Here is a 19,287-nt window from a genome sequence, read left to right as displayed (position 1 = left end):
GGGAATGAACTTCCCCGGGACAGTGTCCCTGGGCCACAAGGAAGATGAGGGCTTTCTTCTGGGCCGCCCTGAATGCCAAGCAGAGGGGGCGCTGTGACGTGACCCCCAGATTCTTGATGATTGAGAGAAACTTGGGTCCCTTGAGCACCAACAGTCAGGGTGAGGCGACAGCGGGGAGCAACACCGTAGGTTCAGTTAGCATTTACTGAGCACCTACTAACTAAGCTGAGAGACTTTCACATACAGTAGCTGACAACATCCCCAATGTAGGTGGAATTGGAACTAAAGTAGTCAAGGGCGTTTCTTAAGGTCCTCCATGACTGACTCCCAGGTCAAGGTCACCTCCATGGCCTGCTGTGGCCTCTGCTCTTTTCTGGGCAGACCTAGGTCACCTCAGCCTCAGCCCGTGACCCTGAACCTCTTACCTCCCCAATCCCAATTTTACCTCGGTCTGTATTGTTCACCAAGCCTACTCCTCCTCCTCCGCTCCCTGCAGCAACCTGGAACCAACTCTTAGGAATTTTTCCTTTAAAATTTCAGTCGACTCTTTTCTCTCCATTCCTCCAGCTACCAGCCAAAGCAAAGCCAGTCCTGGCTCTTGTCTGCTCACAGCAGCTGCCTCTTACTGGAATCCCAAACTCCACTCTTGCTCCCTCCCATCCAGCCCCGGCCTCTCAGCACAACAGGAGCTCCCTAAAATGCGAACCTCGTTGTTCCTTCAGACCTCCTTCCCTCGGGGTTAAGCCCACCTTGTTCAAGACTGCAAGTGTATCATGGTCGAAGACCTGCTCCGGTGTCAGGCCTGTCTCCTCCCACCCTGCTCTGCTGGCCCCAGACACAGCCAACTAGGTCTCCTTCCTCCAGACCTTGGAATATTCTCTCCCCTCTGCCTAGAACACCCTTCCTTCTTGGTCCTCTAACCCTCCCTGTGGCCCCCTTGTGTCCACATTTGTCTACCTGATTCTGCATATTCTTCGGATTGCACATTTTCAAGATACTGCATTCATTTAGATTTGGTTCAGTAGGCTATGAAAGAAACCTCAGTAGCAGTGACCTAAACTAGAAAGACACGTAAAAGAAGGCTGGAGGTGGTCAGCCCAGGGCTAGATTGAGAGCTCTAAGGTTATCAGGGATGCAGGCTCCTTTTCTCTGCTATTTACATAGTGTCCAAGGTATGTAGCATCCATCTTCAAGATTTCCTCATAGTCACAATGTGAACACTGTAGTTCCAGCCATCAGACTTGTGTACCAGATTGTAGGAAACAGAAAGGATCCATGGGGAAAGGGCATAAATTCTTGTTGAATCAGTCTCCTTTAAAGAGCTTTTCTGGAAACCCCAGTGACTTCCACTTACTTCCCACTGACCACTTCTTTCTTCATGGAAATCTGAAGAGTATGGTGTAGCTGAAGCAACTACCAGCCTCAATAAGGCATGAGTTCTGTTGGGAAGAAGAGGACATCAGATCACATGCGCAGGCAGTCAGTGTGCCCCCACCCACCCACTTTTTCTCTCTGTTGTCATTACTTGTTCCCCAACCAGTTGGTCATCTGTGTGTGGCAGGGAATGCGCTTAGGGCAGTACCTCTTTGAACACCAGGATAAGGTTTCAAACTTCGTCATATAGGCACAAGGAAACATTGAAGATATTGACCAGGGAAAGGTCACGATCATAATTTTAGCAAAATTCACCTCCGTAACTGATGCCAGGTGCCTTGGCTGCAGGTGGCTCAGTGAAGAGGCTGTTGCAATAAAGAGTTGAGATCAAAAGGAATCCCTGGGGCAAATTAGCAAAGCAAATTAGCAGAGCACCACAGTGGGCTGACCTCAGAGGCATCCAGCATCCATCAAAGGCAGGGACTAAGCCCCCAGGGTCCCCATGAACCCCCCCCCCCCATGGGCTGCCCTGCTCCCCTCCCAAGGCTTCCTGGGGCTCCTTCCCCAAAACTCCGTGCACCCAAGTCCTTTTGTCAGGGTCTGAGGAAACCCAAACTAAGACAGGGACCCTGAGGGTGCCTTAATTAGAGACCCATGAAGGGGCTGCTGCGGTCCTGGAAGAGATGTTCACAGTAATAGATGCGGCCTCCTGCCTCCAGGCCCTGGGAGGCACGGGGCTTAACACTCCCCCTCTTCTTTTAAATCAACCAAATCGTAACTTCAGGTCACCACCCCACTGGGGTGAAAGGAAACTCCATCTCAACTTTTTAAAAATGTTTTTTCATTGAGCTAGAATTGACGTACTACGCAATTTATCATTTTCAAGTCTACAAGTCAGTGTCCTTAATACATTCCCAGTGGTGTGCCACCACCATCACCGATTCTGGAACATTCCTGCAGTCTTGAAAGGAAGCCTCAGATGCATCACGCAGTCGCTGCCCCCTGGCCTTCCCCCAGGCCCTGGCCACACACTCTGCTTTCCATCTTCCAGAATTTCCTACCAATGGACTCCTACAACCTGTGGTCTCTGACTGGCTCCGGGTCATCCAGGTCATTGCCTCTCTCAGTCCTTCATTTCTTTCCTTCTCAGCCAGTGTCAAGGGCCTGTCATTCTTCCAAGTTGCTTCTGAACCCCCAAGGCTATGAGGGAAGGCCAGCCATGTCCCGGCTGTCAGCGGTTGTCCCTTGAAGCTCAACTGTTCCTGATTCCCAGCTTTCGCAAGACATGGGGTTTTGCTGGTGGTAGAACCAGAGTCCTTGCTCTCCTGGCCACCCTGCCACTGGCCACCTCCAAGAAACTGTCACAGAGTGGTGGGTAGGCCTCACTACTTGAGGAGCCCCCAGACCTCCTGACCCTTCCCACTCGCCTCTCCTCTAAGACTCTCTCCCTTCCCCTCCCTCTCTAGGACTCCCCCATGGTCCCTTTGGCAGCCTTAGATTTTTAGTAATGATCAGGCTCATTCTCAGGCTGCACCACCAAAACCTTTTAGGTGAGCTGGGCATGGGCATGGACCTGTACTCCTGGCTACTGGGGAGGCTGAGGCAGGAGGATCACAAGTTTGAGGCCAGCCTCAGCAACTTATTGAGACCCTATCTCAACATAAAATGAGAAGGGCAGGGGACAGAACACTTCTCAGTGGCAGAACACTTGTCTAGCATGCACAAGGCCCTGGGTTCAATTCCTTGTACTGAAAAAAAAATTTTTTTAATTAAATTTTAAATTATTTTAAGCAAGGAGGTACACAGCCTGTGAAATTGCTGATAATAAATAAACATAGACAAATAAAACTTTTATTTCGGTAGATTATCCTGCCGCCTGCCAGAGTTTGCTGGTGAAACCTGATCCTTTGTCTTTCCCCTTGGGCCCGAGCATTTCTGGAATGTTGGTGTTTACAGGACCCTGGAGGCCACAGATTTGCCAAATCCAAATCTCCAAGGACAGAAAGGACTGGATCCACGGGAGGGAGTACAGCCCACCAGCTGGGGCTATAGAGGACCCTCCACTCAGGCCACAGGGCCCTTACCAAGTGGGTACCGTGCTTCTCTGGCACCAAGCCCTTCCCAGTTTTCCAAATGATCTGGGCAGCTGAGATGCTATGTCACAATTTTTAATGCCAATGAACGATTCGTATTTTGAATATAAAACACTGCATAAAGAAAAAATACCTGCAGGATCGACTCAGCCCCAGGGCTTCCTGTTCACAATTTCTGATTTAAGCAATACATTCAATGTCAGGGTGTCAGGGACCCTATATCGCACAAATGTCACAAGCCCTCTAGGAAAATTGTCACTGCAGCCCTGAAGACAAATCCCTCCTAATTAGGAAGGGCCTCACTTTCTCCTATCTGGAAAAGAACTTCCTTCCTTACTGTTGATTATGTGAGCACAAGTTGCAGGGGGTCGTGGTGATGAGGAGGTGGGACCAGGAAGACATGGAGAGGAACACCTGCTCATGGTGAGGACCTAGCTGTACATAGACTGCAGGCCCCTGCAGGTGTCCTGGACTGGAGAAGCCACGTCCTCTTCCTGCAGGGTGGGCACACATCAGAAGCCAGCGAAGCCCCCTAGGATCTGCCCCAGACCACCCCTGCCTTCTCCACACTTCCGTGGAATGCCAAGGAGGTCCGGGTCAGGAACAGACCAATCACAACAACAACACACAATAAGAAATTCCCCAGTGTCCATAAGTTAACCAAGCAAATCTGGCAAAACCAAGACAAGAAGAATATGAAGCATGGGTAGCAGAAGATGTTTTATGACTTGGTTGTGTGGGTGCACTCTCCTGTACAGGGTCTGTTTGGGGTTGTTAACAATCATATCCTCCGCGGTTGGGAGAATAGAGAGCTGTTGGTCACAGGGTACAAAGTTTCACTTAGAAGAAAAGGAAATATTCTGAGATCTATTGCATAGCATAGTGACTATGGTCTGTTTGATTCGGGGTTTGTTTATTTTTTGGTTTTGGTACTGGGACTTGAACCCAGGGGCCCTGTACTACTTAGCTACATCCCCAGCCCTTTTTATTTTTTATTTCAAAACAGGGTCTCTAAGTTGCCCAGGCTGGTCTCAGACTTGCAATACTCCTGCCTCAGCCTCCCAAGTTTCTGAGATTAGGCACATGCCACAGGATCTGGCTGAGATTACAGTCAATAATAATGTATTGCATATTTAAAATTACTAAGAGCATAAGTTTCACCACAAAAAAATAAGCATTTGAGTTGATGGACATGCTAATTAGCTTGATCATTTCACATTGTGTATGTATGTTTATATATACATCATAACATCTTTGTACCCCATAAATATATATGTCTATCATCTGTCAATTTATAATTTTAAAAAGCTTTTTAGAGCCAGGCATGATAATGCAGTCCTGTGTCCTAGCAACTTAGGAAGCTGAGGAAGATGGATCTCAAGTTCAAGGTCAGCCCCGGCAACTTAGGGAGGCTCTGTCTCAAAATAAAATAAAAAGGGTTGGGGATGTAGCTCAGTGGTACGGTGTTTGCCTAGCACAGGTGAGACCCTGGGTTCAATCCCAGTAGCAAAAAAAATAATTTTTCTAAAATAATCAAAGAAACATTGTTTGACTCCACCACTCTACCTGGGGCCATAGGGTCTTCAAAGTCCTCCTTTCCTGGGTTGAGGCAGACACTGTTCTCTTTAGGGAACAGGAAATGCATCCTTTGGTCAGGGAAATGCCTCTCCACTGGGACAAGCCCTCACCCCTGGAGAGTTTTCCAGACTGTGGCTCATGCGCCAGAACAAATCTCCCTCCTATGAGGACCGTGCCTCTGTTCTGTCCTTCTCTGCCACAGATTCCCTGTGATGTGACTCTCCCCAGCTCATTCCTGCCGCCCTCCTCCCAGGCCAGGTGATGATGCACAATCCTCATGCTTTGCCCAACACTGACCCACGGCCTCCACGTGCGACCTAAGTAGTGCACACGAAAAGACTGTCCGGGGTGGAAAGTGGGGGACAGCCGAAAGACTAGCCCAGGAGGTCTTCAGATCCAGAGCCAGCTATGATGTCACCCATTGTATTGTGGCCCAGTGAACGAGCCTGGTTCTGTGGGTTCCTGGCCGTGAGCACATGGCGAGGATTTGAAGCAGCAGATAATTTTGCAAGGTCAAAGCTTTCCCTCAGCAGCTCCAGAGGTTGTCCTCCAGAAGGAGGAGCATCCCTGGGAGTCAAAGGATGTGGGAGTGAGGAGAGGCCTCCGGAGGGGGAGGAGCACCGTCGAGGAGCACTCCCGTCTGCACCTGGTGTCAGAGGCACCACTCCAGACTCCCCACTTCCCCTGGGGCACAGGGCCTGGAGATCCCCAGGGCGGGTAGCAAGCCCCAGCCTTTGTAGACCAGATGCCACTTTCTCTGACAGCCCATTTCCCTTAGGATTTCAGGAGCTTCCAGGGTACTTGCTTCTGGTCATTGCCATGCAACAGTGACAAGGTCTGGGCAAGGGGACAGTCTTTGATTCTAGGACCCATCCTGGAAATTCCCATTTTTTGTAATAGGCATCAGCGCTCTGTCCAACCCCGGTACGTCCCCATAGTGGTCTCCAGGGCACTGGTGAGAAGCGCTTAGAAGAAGCAGACAGGATCAGCCATCACAGAGCACCCAGCACTGGATGGGAGACATCAGTGTGACCCAGATGGCCCAGGTCACACCGATAGCACTGACACCTGCTAACTTTGTCACTGGCTTCATCACGGTTTATCTTTTTAACTCCCCCCATGCCTTCATTCCTCAACTTTAAAACAGCACCTACTCCACGGGGTGTTGAAAGAAGTCGATGGAGTCTCACTAATATGTAGAAAACGGCATAACAAAATGCTAGTCACTATTATTCCCCAAGCTTCCAACCTTGCCTCCCCCTCTTTTGATACTGGAGGTTTGATTTAATCCATGGGTACTTAACCACTGAGCCACATCCCCAGCCCTTTTTATTTTTTATTTAGAGACAGGGCCTCTCTAACTTGACACTGGCCTTGAACTTGGGTTCCTCCTGCTTCAGCCTCCAGTTACCAGGATTGGCTGGCATGGGTGCCACCATGCCCGCCGGCCTTATCACTTGCTCTGCCCTCCACCTCCCCACCTTTGCTCACAGTAACTTCAGGTTGCTGCAGATAACTCAGCTTTCCTGACACGGCCTCCCCCGGGGTTCAGTCACATTGGATTGCAGGCCAAAGACAGAAAGGGCCTCTCTTCCTTCTGTGCGGGCCTTTTGTAAGCTGTGGTAGAATCCACCTGGCATGAAATTCACCGCCCCAGCCCTTTCTAAGTGCACCGTTCAGTGGTGTTGAGCACATTTCCTGTATGACCAGCACTACCACCCGTCTCCCAAACTCTGACTTTGCAAAACTGAAGCTCTGCACCCATTAAGCATGTCCCTAGCTCCCAGCCCTGGCACCCACCATTCTACTTTCTGTCTCAAGGAAGCTGACTACTCTACATTCTACCTGTATATAAACGGAGTGATAGGGCCTCTGTCCTTCTGTGACCACCTTATTTCACTGACGATAATGTCCTCGGGGTTCACGTAGCATGTGTCAGAATGCCGTTTAGGTTTGTTTCTTTTGTGTGGGACTTTACTGTAAAATGGAAAGAAGATAAGTCCCCATTAGGTAAACATCTTGCCTGAGAGGCAGCAATTTAATCAGTTCTCTCAGCACCATGTGTCATGCATGAACCACTCACTTGCTAGTCAAGAGTAGAAGGTCTTCATCTTGCCTTGACTCGGGTAATTCTATATTTTCAGGCCAATTGCAATCCCCCATTCTTTTTTTGGTGTGTGGGGGGGTTACTGGAAATTGAACTCAGGGGCACTCCATCACTGAGCCACATCCCCAGTCCTATTTTGTATTTTATTTAGAGACAGGGTCTCACTGAGTTGCTTAGTGCCTCACTTTTGCTGAGGCTGGCTTTGAATCCGAGATCTTCCTGCCTCAGCCTCCTGAATTGCTGGGATTACAGGTGTGCACCACTGTGCCTGGGCCCCATTCTGTTTTTCTTTCTTTCTTTCTTCCTTCCTTCCTTCCTTTCTTTCTTTTTTTAGTTGTAGATGGACACAATACCTTTATTTTATTTATTTATTTATTTTTATGTAGTGCTGAGGATCAAACCCAGGGCCTCACACAGACTAGGCAAGTGCTCCACATCTGCGCCACAGCCCCAGCCCTGGCCCCCATCCTTGATGCCACCTTCTGTTCTTGGGATGCTTTCCAGAGTAAGCAACAGAAGCCCCGCCCACATTAGCTCAGCCGAGAATCATCATCTTGACTCCTGTAACTGAGGGTTCCGGGTGGAGAGCTAGAGAGGGAGGCTCCAGCTGCCCCAGCCAGACTCCAGCTCTCCTCAGGAGCACCAGCTCCCTCCACAGGCTGCCTGGTCCTCTGTGCTGGCTCCATTGTCAGACTCCACCCAGTAGAGACAGGGTCTCCTACCTCACTGAGGCTGGCCTTGAACTTGCGATCCTCCTGTCTCAGCCTCTGCACTTCCTGGAATTGCAGGCACACACCACTGCAGCCGGCTCACAGAATGTATTCCATACTCTACTGACAGTGGAAACACAGTTGTTGTACAGGTCTACTTTCCCAACATCATAAAGTCTCAAGTGGAAACACCTCAGTAAGCAGTTATCTGTACACAGTGGAATAGTACAACTGGTTTTGAAAACAAGGCACCTGTGTATGTACGGGCTGGGAACAATCCTCAAGATAAAATAAGTTAGAAGAGAAGAGGGTGCAGAAGCGTGTGTCCTGCGTGTGCCCAGGTTGTGTCTACCAAGAGGCATGTGCATGTGTGTTTGGTCATGTGCTCCTATAGGCTTGGAGACATGGGGTGGAATGAAGACTCATTTGTTTTCTATCCTTCTAAATGTTTCACAGCGTACCTGTGCATTTTCATGAAATTAACTAACCAAAACCCACTTAAAAGCTTCATTGAAAATATCTAGGTTAGAATTTTTGCTTCACAGAAGATGGAGAAGACCATTAGGTGCCCAGCATCTGTGACCTGGAAGAGATTTTGATGGAGGGGCAAAGGGCCTGTGGTAGCAAGGCCCAGGGGTCCGGAGCTGTGTCTGCAGACACAAAGCTGTCGCCCGCCATGATTGTTTGGGACAAGAGACAACTTCCATGGGAAACGGGAACTTGGGGCTCAACTGGGAGAGCTCAAGGCTGAGGATTTTTTTCCTTTTCTGGAAACTTAGAGAGGGCCAACCTCTGGGTGGGCCTGGATTGGAGTCCTTGGAGGACCTCAGAGCAGCTATAAGCCCACTTAGGTCCCTCTTGGCCTAGTCCCAAAGCTGTCTCAGAAGATCTTGATATCACTTGGCCATTAACACCACTCCCTGTTTGTTATTGACAGGAGGTGATCAATGTTTATGCCTAGCTATTGCATGGCAGATCCCTGCAATATCCTGCGACGTGTCAGATGAACTCCTTGGCACTGTGCTGGCTTCAGGATGGCACTGCTCCTGCAGGCTAAGCCATCATAGGTTCTGTTGGGTCTCAGGGCACCTGCCTACAACTTTACCCCGTTGGTTCAGCTCTGATCTGTCAACCAGGAACTTCAGGCCACCTTCTCAGATACCCCATTCCCCAAAGTTTCATGAAAACCAAGCCGGCAGGGCTCAAAGATCCCTTCTTCCTTTGACAAATTCGTTCAGCAATTGCTGAGCATCAACTACCCACCATGCCCCGTGCTTGGCCCTGGGAATACAGAGGTGAAGGAAGCCCCAGTTCCAATCATAGCTGGGTCTCCTGGTGGATTCTTCTTTCCTTTAAAAGTTCTTGACTGACAGAGCACCAGGCCTCTCATCACAAGGGCAGCTGCCCTGGGGACCCACTCTATGAATGAGAGGGGACCTATGGTTACATTTCCAAAACCTGCAGTCAAGAAAAGCTAGACCTCGCCAGGCACGGTGACATACGCCTGTAATCCCAGCAGCTCGGGAAGCTGAAGCAGGAGGATCACAAGTTCAAAGCCAGCCTCAGTGACTTAGTGAGGCCCTAAGCAATTTAGCAAGATCCTCTCTCAAAATAAGGACTGGGGATGAGGCTCAGTGGTTAAGTGCTCCTGGGTTCAATCTCTGGTATCAAAAGAGACAGAGAAGGAGAAGAAAAGCTAGTCCTCACCAAAAGATTGACTTTGGGATGAGAACAATGCCTTCAGTAATGATCCTGCCAGAAACCACCGCCAATGCATTAGCCCTCTCCCTGGAGGGAAACAGGAACCCGCCAGTGACAGTAAACAACTCACATCAGGGAGGACAAAACCCAAATCTAATAGGATGGGTTTCTTCTAAGACAACAGAAATAAACACAGATTTTCTTATTATGAAACTAATACATAAATAGGCTGTTTTCATGTAAACACATAAATTTTAAAAATTGCTTTGCTTTAGAATTTAGAATACTAGTTAGGTGCCTCTGAGCACTTTTTAATATATGTAAATAAATACAAAAATTTTTTTACCAAAGTGGGATTATTCTCTGCAACTTCCTTCTTGCATCATTTCATGTAGCTCTGTCACATGTCTTACGTGGAATTTCACAGTAAGGAGTTACCCCAACTAGCATTACTTCATTATTCTCCTGTTGGAGGACATTGGAATTGTTTCTGATTTTTCTCTAGTACCCAATGCTGTGGTGAACATCCTGGCACAACTTTTGTGCCCTTGTGGAAGAATTTTTGTGGAAGAAATTGCTAGAAGTGAAAGAGGTTCTCTGAAATGCTTGAACTTGATTTTGAGGTGAAGAACTCGGTAGAAGCCAACCTTCTGCAGACCGAGAGGCGTAAATAATACACACAATCAATTATTCATGGTAGACTGCCGAAGGGCACACTTCTTGCCACTGGGCTGCCTGCTCAGAAGTGTTCCTATCACTGTTTTCTCATTAGAACAGGAAATCTGCAGAGAAAATCCTTGGCTTAGTGATCCCTGCCCCTACCAATAGGAACTTGTGAAGGCTTTTGATGGGAACATCAGGATTGATTACAGAAAGAACACACCTTTGAGGGTCATGTGTGTGGATACTGTTGGTCTGAGCTAGGAGCTGGCTGTGGCTGTTCTGAGAGAACAGCGCCCCCAAGAGGCCCTCGGATGTCTGTACCTGTCCTCGCACAGACCAGGAGGATCCAGCTTAGACAATAAGCTGTGGGTCAATTTCCCACATGTTCTTAAACTCACCCAGCAAATATTTGCTGTTTAACCCTCTTAAATAATGGATGACACAATAAGCCTCTGGGTGAGGCTTAGTGATGAGTTCCTTGTTCTGCGACCAAAGGCTCAGATAGCGGATAGTGAGTTCGCAGGCTCCACTTCTCACTGTGTCCCCGCATTCCTGAATCCCCAGAGATGCTTCTAAAGTGACAGCAACTGGCACAGTCGTTTGATAAGTGCTCATGAGATAAGAAGTAAAGCGTAAAGCACGAGTAGAGGTGGAACAGGCACAGAATGACTCAGGCCTGGATTTTTAAAGAAGTAACTCAAAAGCCAAATCAACATCCCTGCCTTTCAAGATTTCTCAGCTTTCAGCCTTTTGCTATTTCAGAACAGATACTTCTTTGTTATGGGGCTGTCCTGTGCACTGTAGGCTGCTGAGCAGCTTCTCTGGTGTCTACCCACTAGGTGCCTGTAGCAAACTGTTAGAGTCTGTAAACAAGTCAAAAATAACACCTGGCATTTTGCCAGGGGAATGTTAGAGTTCGTAAACAAGTCTGAATGGTGCCTGGCAAAATGCCAGAGGGAGTGGTTTGAGAAGTAACAAAAGCGAGCTATTAAGTGTGGAGATTCCTTATTGGTTGACTGATGTATCTAGTTTATGCTAATAAGATAAGCTGTGTGGAATGTATAAATACTGCTCCTGTCCTGCAATAAACGGCTCCCACTCCTGCTGTATCAACGTTCACAAGTTGTTCGTCACCCCCCGGTTATTTTGCTGCAGCCAGACAGACTGCAGCAGCAAACCCCACTCCCATTTGCAACAACCAAAACTGTCTCTAGTCCTTAGCACCACATAATAAATAAATAAATAAGTAAATAAATAAATAGAAATGAAGATATTAAAAAAAAAACTGTCTCTAGAACCATTGCCATATTGGAATGTTTGGAGATTGCAGAAGGTCTTGAGCTTCCTGGAGGCCAAGCAGCTGCTGTGGGCTCTGCCTCCAATCCTAGGAACCATTTTGGAGCTTCAGTGATTATTATGCGGCGTTTTCCCTCATTCAGGTCAGAAGCCTGGATTCCAATATCATGGGGCAGGGGGAGGAGCCAGCAGGAAAGGGGAAGGGCTGGGGAAGGAGCCCACACCAGGAGCATCACTGGAGCAGTGTGTGACAGTTGGCAACCCCAGCAGGAAACTGGAAGCCCCAGGCCGCCCTGCCCACGCAGATTAAGGGAGGGAGACCATGAACCCAGAAGAGGGGGCCAGGTTAGAGAATTGCAGCCATCTTCATGCATTTCACAAACACTGTGAGCATCTGCCCTTGGGGCTCATACTATAGTGGGAGGAGAGAGTAGGCAATAAACAGATCAGGTGGAAGAGGTTTTGGTCAGCTATTTTGCTGCTGTGACTAAAGGACCCAACCAGCACAATTGTATGGGGAGGAAGAGATTATTTGAGGGCTCACAGTTTCAGAGGTCTTAGACCATAAAAGGCCAGCTCCATTCCTCACGGCTGGAGGTGAGGCTGAACATTATGGGGGGAAAGTGTAGCAGAGGAAAGAAGTTCACATGGTGATCAGCAAGCAGAGAGAGAGAGAGCGCCTCCACTCTCCAGATACAAAGTATACCCCATAGCCACGCCCCCAATGAACCACTTCCTCCAGCCATACCCACCTGCCTCCAGTTACCACTCAGTTCATCCTCATCAGGTGATTAATTTACTGATTAGGTTAAGGCTATAACCCAATCATTTCTTCGCCAGACTTTCTTGTATTCTCTGAGAGGTGAGCTATTGGGGGACACCTCCCATCCAAACTATAACAGAAGGTAAACAGAAAAGGCAATGATTGTGGGGAGGTCCTTTTAGATGGGGAGGTCAGGTTCCATCACTTCTCTGGATGACTTTCAACCTGAAAGAGCCCACCAAGCACCTTAGTGAGCTCTGGATCCCCTGAGTCTTACACAGTCTTTGCATAGAATAGCACAGACTAATTTCAGCACTAGCTGGGCTATTCATTTTCCACATGAACTTGAGTCCTACTCTAAGTCCCAGTTTCCTCAGCTACCTTATGGAATCGTTTCAAGGTGAAATGAAATAATATACATTTAATCCAAATATTGTGGGTTAAATGTAAGGGACTGCTATAGTTTGGGTCTGAAGTGTCCCTCAAAGGCCTATGTGTTAAAGGCTTGGTCCCCAGTGTGGGCACTATTGGGAGGTAGTGGGACTTTTAAGAGGTGGAGCCTAATGGGAGGAAGTTAGGTCATTGGGGATCTGCCCTTGAAGGGGATATTGGAACTCTGGCTCTTCCCTGTCTTTCTCTTTGCTTTGCCATGAGGTGAGCAATTTTGCTCCACTCCACAGGCCTACCATGATGTTCTGCCTTACTCCCAAAAGCAATCAACTCAGCCAACCATGGACTGAAACCTCTGAAACCATGAATTAAAATAAACCCTTTCTTTTTTTTTTTGTACTGGGCTTGAATCCACATGCACTATACCACTGAGTTACAACCCCAGCCCTTTAAATTTTCTATTTTTCAGACAAGGTCTCAATAAGGTGCCTGGGCTGGCCTCAAAGTTACATCTTCCTGCCTCAACCTCCTGAGTCACTATGGTATTTTGCCATAATGACGAAAAGCTGACTAAGTCAGGAGCAAATATGAGAAAACTGTGTGTAGGCTGCTACTTTCTAAATAGGCCCAAACATTAGTTAACATGGGACAAGCGAAATATGAGCTTAGTTTTTTGTTTTTTTTTTTCCTCATAAAAAGTCTATGATTCACTGGGCGCATGGCCCACGCCTGTAATCCCAGCAGCTGGGAGCCTGAAGCAGGAGGATTGTGAGTTCACAGCCAGCCTCAGCAACTTAGCTAGGCCCTAAGCAACTCAGTGAAAAAAAAACGGCTGGAGATGTGGCTCAGTGGTGGAGCACCCCTGGGTTCAATCCTCAGTACAAAAAAAAAAAAAACAACAACTCTGTGATTCAATTAAGTAGGTATCCAAAATTGTAAGATAAGCACTGCCTCCTACGAACTAAAACTATTTTCATCCAGGTGCCTGTGGCGTATACCTGTAATCCAAGTGATTCCAGAGACTCGGGGAGGAGGTTTAAAAGTTTGAGGCCAGCCTCAGCAACTTAGCAAGACCCTGTTTCAAAATAAATTTTAAAGGGGGAGGGGGGACCACACTGGAGATATAGCTCGTGGTAGAGTGCCCTTGGGTTCAACCCACAGCACTGAAAAATAATTTTTTTTTCCATTTTGAATTGGGAAAGAATATAGCCTTTAATTATTTTATTTTCCCTGGTTTAGCCTTGGAAACAATCTTCATCCTTTTGGTCAAAGGCACCTAGACTCTGGAGTCATGGACAGATGCCAAGAAATTTGTGTGAAGCAGGTTCATGGGGCAGAATGAATTCAGTTAGGCTTCCAAACACCAGCAGAGCCATCTGATGGTGATGATGATGATGATGATGATGATGATGTACTTTTAATTATTTCTCAGTGCACTCTACTTTTGCCTTTGGATGGCCTGGCTCCTGCTGCCCAGGGGTGGGGCCACCTTGGCAGTGACCTTGAGCCCCAGAGGCCCCCACTCTGCCAGTGAGTGTCCTCTCTCCCTCTGAGACAGCGCTCCCTCTAAAGTTGGCCCTCTGAGGGTGAAACAGGTTGCAATCCCATGAGTCGACACTTCTCTGCGCACAGCTCCGGGCGCCCCGGGGACTCCAGGTCCCCGAGAGAGCCCTAGGAGGGCCTGGGGGAGCGGTCCTCGTGCCCTCGAGGGGCCCCGCTTCAGAAGGAAGCCCGCGGCTGGCCGCCCCCGCCTGGCCAAGCGGTCCCAGTGACGTGCAGCTTTCCCTTTGCACACGGTCGCCCTCTAGTGACAACGAGGACGCACGCCTGCGTTCTGACGGGAAGACTTGCGACGCTCTGCCTTGGAAACTTATGGCTTGTGTGGGAAAGCCCTGAGATGGGGATGTGCCTGGCTCTAGACCCTGAGGAGGACATGATTGGTGGCCTTGCCCTGCTCGGTCACTCACCGCCGGGGGCGGCTCCCAGAGCAAGGCTGGTCAGGTCCAAATATTGGAATGGAGCGTGGCAGGGACTGCACCCTGGGACTGTCACGTTCAACAGAGCGCCATCGGGCAGTAGTTCTGAGGACATTCCCTTATCTGTTGAGAGGTTGGGGCGACAGTGACGGAAGGTCCTGCTCCTGCCTCAGGGTTTGCACTGATGTTCCAAACTGAGGCCAGGGAGGGCAGAACTCATTGTGGCTGGAACTGGTCCTCACAGCTGCCTCATCCCGAGGGCTCCCTCTTGTCCCAGGCACACACCCAAGGAGGAATGGCACCCTGCACTCAGCAAATATTCAGGCGGGACCAGGGTGGCTCCTTCCTCAGAAGCACCCTCCTTGATTTTTACTAGGGATTTTCTGGCTTTCAGGAGGGAAAGCATCGGACCCCCTGAAGAGAAGAGTGTCTTCCCACAGACTCTACATTTGCGAAGGATAATGACCTCCTTTCTTCCCTGGGCTCCTATACTGGGGACAAGGAGAGAGAGAATGAGCTTGTCTATAAGCCCCGTGGAGAGCTCTGGCTTGAGTGCTGGGATGCCGTGGACCTAGAACGCGGGGTCCTCAGCACGTCTTACCCACTGTTTGGGGTCTTGGGTGCCATTCTTGGGCCATAGAACCAATTCCCCTTCCATGTGGAGTAGGTACCTTAATAGAAGCAGGTGCAAGCTGGGGACCGAGGAGACACCTGGGGCTGCCACGTGTATTTGCACAAGTTGCCCTCTGCATAATGGCTCCTGACCCGGGAGCCACTGGGGTGTGGAATTCAGCACTCACCTGACCACGAAGCCGGGCCTCCTGGCAGGAGCTGCGCCTGCTGGGTGTAAGGGGTGCCCTTCTCTAATCCACCTGCTCTCCTTAAGCAGTACAAGCCCTGCAGGTGTGGCTGCCTCTGGGGGTTCCCTTTTTCTTCTTTTCTTCTGCAGCCCATGGGCGTATAGTGTGCTCCTGGAACAGGCTTCTGAATGGAGCCTCAGCTCAGGATTCACCGGCCTGTGGGCCACTCCCCTCTGTTCTGCCTCAGGGAGAATAGAGGTGTTCAGTCTACTAGCTCGAGGGGCAAGCCTTGTCCAGAGCTTTTGGTTTCCATCAGGGACACTGCTGGGGAATAATGTCGATATTCTTGCAGAAGCCTGGTATCGATTGTAAAAGTTTTCAGATAGTAAATGTGTATTTGCCACCCTCCCGCCAGCCTGGTTTCTCAAGGCCAAGTTTGAACAGCCAGGCTTGTTTCTCTTGCTTGAAAAATACTTGAGCTACGCAAGCCCACCTCTGGACTGGAAGGTCATTACAGTCCCAGTCGACAAAGACTAAGGTGGGAGGCAAACATAGGCATAAGGGTTCTCCATCTGGTCTGCATAGTTTAGCGTATTTGGATGCTCTAACTGGGACAGTGATATGTTTCCTATCAAAGGACTATATAAATCCATTTGCTTCCCCAGGCAACTGCAGTAAGTACCACAAACTAAGGGGCTTAAATAGTGAAGCCTCATTGTCTCACAGTTCTGGAGGCTGGAAGTCTGAGGTCAAGGTGTTGGCTAGGTTGTTTCTTCTGAGAACCATGAGGGAGAATGTTCCAGTAACTTCTGGTGATATCTGGCAATCTTTGCTCTTTGTTGGTTTATAGATGCATAATCCCAATATCTGCCTTCATCTTCACCTGCATTCTTGTATGTGTCTGTGCCTAAATGTCCCCTTTACATAAGGACCCAGTTATGTTAGAGTCTCACCTTACCCTAATAAGCTCACCTCAACTAATTACATCTGCATCAATCTGATTTTCAAACAAGGTCACATTCTGAGGTACTGACAGTTAGGGCTTCAACACTGCATTTGAGATGGGCAAAGACACAATTTAACTCGTTGTTCTTTTTTTTTTTTTAATGGTACTGGGGATTAAACCCAGGGATGCTTCACCACTGAGCCACATCCCCAGTTCTTTTTATTTTTATGTCTCACTAACCTGAAGCTGGCCTTGAAGTTGAGATTATCTTGCCTCAGCCTCCTGAGTCACATTCATTACAAGTGTGTGCCGGGGTAACCAACTAAAACACAATTTAACTCTTTTTTTTTTGTACTAGGATTGAACCCAGGTGCGCTTAACCACTGAGCCACATCCCCAGCCTTTTATTGTATTTTATTTAGAGTCAGGATCTCACTGAGTTGCTTAGGGCCTTGCTAGGTTGTTGAGGCTAGCTTTGAATTTGCAATCCTCCCGCCTCAGCCTCCTGAGCCACTGGGATTACAGGTGTGCACCACCATGCCCAGCACAACTCAATTCTTATTAATAAGATACCCAGATAAGGTGGCACTAAACCCCTCATCAGCTCCCTATTGTCATGGTGACTGGAGCAGTTAGAGGAAAATGTTCAACTTGTCAAACCTACAAGAAACTTTCCCTTGTGGGTCAGATTTAGAATTATGATAATGTCTGACCCCAGGCAATCAGTAAAATCTCTAAGACAGATGAACAGTCAAACACAGGTCCATAGAAGGCTGGCAGACCCAGGCAGCATGAGTGTCAGAACCCTATGGAGGGGGTCTCTCTGGCTTTTGAAATCAGCTTGATCAATCATCATTATGAAGCTATCTTTAAAGTGAACGATCACTTCGACGTCCCTCTTAGTCCATGTGTCTTGCTTGCAGAAATGCCATCATCCTGGCTCAAAATCCCAGGATTTGATTCTCCAGCTCCAGCCTGGCACACCTGCTGTCTGAGTCAAGGTGTTCAAATCTGGTCACAGATAAAAGTTATCCATAATTTCAGTTTGGGGCTCTGATGAGACAGGTGGAAAATAACCTCCAAGGGCCTGTGAAAGCTTCCGGGCAAAAATGCAACAGAACCCATGAGCCTGCTGGTTAGAGCCTCTGCCCGTGAGCTGGGGGCCTTGTTCATGGGTATGCCTCAGGGAACTGGGGACCCCCTAAACTGAAAAGCTGGGAAGTGTGTGTTTGTGTTACTAGAGTGTTCTCAATTTTCACTGATATCTCAAAGGAATCTATACATGAACCAGTAGGAATTGTTACCTTAAACTCTCATTCCCAACAAGCCTTTATGGTAAAATGATAAACTCAATGCCCCCTAAAATATAGAAAGCTTATCCTATAACTGGAATTATTAGTAAAAAGAGCAAAACCTTTAAACTTGACACTGGATAATCTCCCAAACTGGGCTTTGAAATTCCAGTCAAGGTCTTGTATTTGGCTCCTGTGATCACAGAATGGCATATGATGTGGTCTCCCTGGGGCTTTGAGTCTCTAGTGGGTTCCCATTAATAAAAATGTCTACTTCCTTATGGAGAAGGATGGATGTGATGGATTCCATGGACTTCGTCCCAAGACTGTTAGGGCTGGTAGACTCATCCATCAGATTTTTGCCTCAATAGAGAATTTTGTTCACTTCAGCCAGAGGAGGGTGAGGGCCAACAACTTCCACTTGGCTGACAGAGTCACAGTGTTAATAACCAGGGCATCACACACACACTACCCCCCCCCTCATTTTCCCTGTTGTCCACCACTCTCCCATTAAAATATTTCTGCCTACTTCGAATGCAGCAAAGGAGAACTTTGCATGCTGAAAAACTAAACAGGTATTTGGAGCATGTGTGGCAACATAATCTGGGTAACATTCAAGCAACAATATCTCCAGTAGAAAAAAAGTGTTCAGTCTACATTATAAAAACGACAGCTAGACTTTGATATTTATAGAAATAAACTAGGAAATGTTGTCAAACAGTTCCATTTTGTTCATCTGTTGCAGGGCTGGGGATTGAACCCAAGGCCTTGTGCACACCAGGCAGTTACTTCACTGCTGAGCTCCGCCCCCAACCTCTAGTGTAAACTATTTCTTTCTTTCTTTTTTCTTTTTTGTATTTGTTGATAGACCTTTATTTTATTTATTTATACGCAGTGCTGAGAATCAAACCCAGCGCATCACACATACCAGGCATGTGTGCTACCCCTGAGCCCCAGCCCCAGCCCCTGGACTATTTCTTAATAGATTTCCTTGAGGCCACCCCAGACCTGGCCGCTCCGCTGGGTGGTGTGTTCTCCGGGCAGCCATGGGGGCTCCCTACAACCCCCGCCGTGACTCCAGGGCCAGGCTTTGCTTCTTCAGGTGCACCGAGAGCTTCTAGCAGCACCTTGGTGGACGAGTAGGAGTCGGCTTTCGAGGCTCGCTTTGCTTTGAGTCAGGATTATGTCAATGACACCGATCACTAAGAAATTCTAACAGGTGTTGATCAGTGTATCCAGAAGTTTCTGAATATTGCAAGATAGACAGAATGCTTTTTTCTAAAAAAAAAAAATATTGCAGTTATCTGTCCAGAAACCAGAGCAAGTTATCCAAGGGGACGTCTCAGAACTAAGGCAGGAGTTGCAGAGGAGAGATGCGCTGGTGCAGAAGCACTCGACACGGCTGAGGCATCGGCAGCAGGTGCAGGAGGACATCAGTGTGCAGCACAAAAAGCAGCCGAAGTCCCCCAGGGCCCCTTGCCTACCTGGAGCAGGTGTCTGCCAACATCCCTGCACCTCTGAAGCAGACCTGCGAGAGGTCTGGCCTACAAGGTAGCCTCCTGCAGACAGTTCCTCCAGACCTCTCTGTGTGGACGTAG

At 48.4% G+C, this 19,287-nt stretch overlaps 1 pseudogene; it reads left to right on the top strand.

Annotated features, from left to right (window-relative positions):
* The first annotated feature begins 44 nt into the window (after window positions 1-44).
* LOC124086066 (mediator of RNA polymerase II transcription subunit 28-like) lies at window positions 45-19,287 on the top strand (annotated as a pseudogene).

The sequence above is a fragment of the Marmota monax genome, unplaced genomic scaffold (genome assembly GCF_021218885.2).
Source record: "Marmota monax isolate L192 unplaced genomic scaffold, Marmota_monax_Labrador192_F-V1.1 WCK01_AAM20220418_F8-fsc00122, whole genome shotgun sequence".
Lineage (NCBI taxonomy): Eukaryota > Metazoa > Chordata > Mammalia > Rodentia > Sciuridae > Marmota > Marmota monax.
The sequence above is the reverse complement of the archived record's forward strand: the minus strand, read 5'-3'. Positions and strand labels throughout refer to the sequence as shown.